Below are 1,655 nucleotides of genomic sequence, written 5' to 3'. Positions count from 1 at the left end.
CTAGAGAAACAAGGAGGCCCAGATAAGGAGCAGGAAACAAGCTGAACATACCTAATCCCAGGGCAGCAGCTTGTAGAGGCACATACCAAGACAGAGACAGGCAGGAATGTACACGAGCGGCTAGCGATCAGGGGCAAGAAGTTACACTCTGAACCTTACACTTTACTATTAAAGTTAATAGTTGAATTTAAAATTAAGAGCCTAAATAACAAAAAGTTGTCGTTACACCATTACACTGCACAGGCAAGAGAGGGGGGGAGGGATGTCCCTCGCGAAGGCTTTGTGCATGAGTCTCCACATGGGCGTGGGAGAGAAGACCCACGAGTGGCCCATGGAAGTCCCGTCTAGGCCAGCCGAGCAGGGCGGGAGAGGGGGATGGAGGGCCATCCCGAACTCCGTCCAAGCTGCACGCCTGGAGAGGGCAAAGAAGGAGATTGGGGGAGCTAGTTCCCGCCCAGTCCCCGGACAGTTATTAAATTTTGGAATGAATGCTGAATTGTGTATTTTTGTGTCTTCCCAGTGTGTCCCCCTCTGTATTCCCATGCCACGGCCCCAGCTCGCTGACAGGTGGAATCAATCCCAGAGGCACCAGCCATCCTCACCGCCGACATCATGGGCTCCGACGGTTGCTCACGCAAGAGAAAAGGTTTGGAATTGCAATCATGAGTAAAGGGATTACTATTATATCACATAATGTGAAAGGCTTTAACAATCCAGGGAAGCGCAGACTAGCTATGGCGGACTACAAAAAAACTGACTCTGACATCATCCTCTTACAGGAAACACATTTTTCTAAATCTAGTTCACCGAAATATATTGATTATAGGTTTAAGAACTGGTTCTCAGCTTCAGCCACCAAAAAAAAGAGAGGTGTGGCCATTCTAGTACATAACCGTTTGCCCTTTGCGATTAAGACCATTAAAAAAGACTACAACGGCCGATTCCTAATTATAAGCAGCGAAATAAGAGGTCAACCAATCACGCTGGCAAACGTTTATGCGCCAAGTGAAGGCACGGAAACTTTCCTAGAAAGATTCTTCTCTATCCTCCAGAGGATAGCGCAGGGCTGTGTAATACTCGGGGGCGACTTTAACCAGACGCTAGATCCAGTACTAGATAGATGCACCCCGAGTGGTAAAATTAACTCAAGGATAAGACAAACTTGGATTAGAGGGCTGAGAACCAATAACCTTTTAGATATTTGGCGAGAACAGCACCGACAGGATAAAGGTTTTACATTCTACTCCCACCCACATGACAGATATAGTAGGATAAAAATGTATGGGGTAAGTGGCCCCAGTTAACCAGTGCTACAGAGCATATGTGACCCACAATAATTGTAAAATAATGTTTTTAACTGCGTTTTAAACCGGATCACTTGGTGTGGTATTGCATGCTTGAGGCTATATGCATTGAACCCCTATATGGCACCAGGTATAACAGAGATATGCGGAGTTGTAAGTGGGGAGTGTTTAAACCCCCCCTTGACCTCTGCAGTTTCCCTGAATTGAATAATCTTGTATGCCTGGGGTGGCTCTCATTTAAGCAGCAGGTTTACTCACATGTGGTGTGAACGCTGGTTCTGAGTGCTCCATAGCTGACAAGAAATGCAGAGAGAGTGTACCTGTTCCGGTTTGGAAGAGGTATATCAGCGG

Source organism: Ascaphus truei, chromosome 5 (genome assembly GCF_040206685.1).
Source record: "Ascaphus truei isolate aAscTru1 chromosome 5, aAscTru1.hap1, whole genome shotgun sequence".
In the NCBI taxonomy this organism is placed as follows: Eukaryota; Metazoa; Chordata; class Amphibia; order Anura; family Ascaphidae; genus Ascaphus; species Ascaphus truei.
This window is presented reverse-complemented; position numbering follows the sequence as displayed.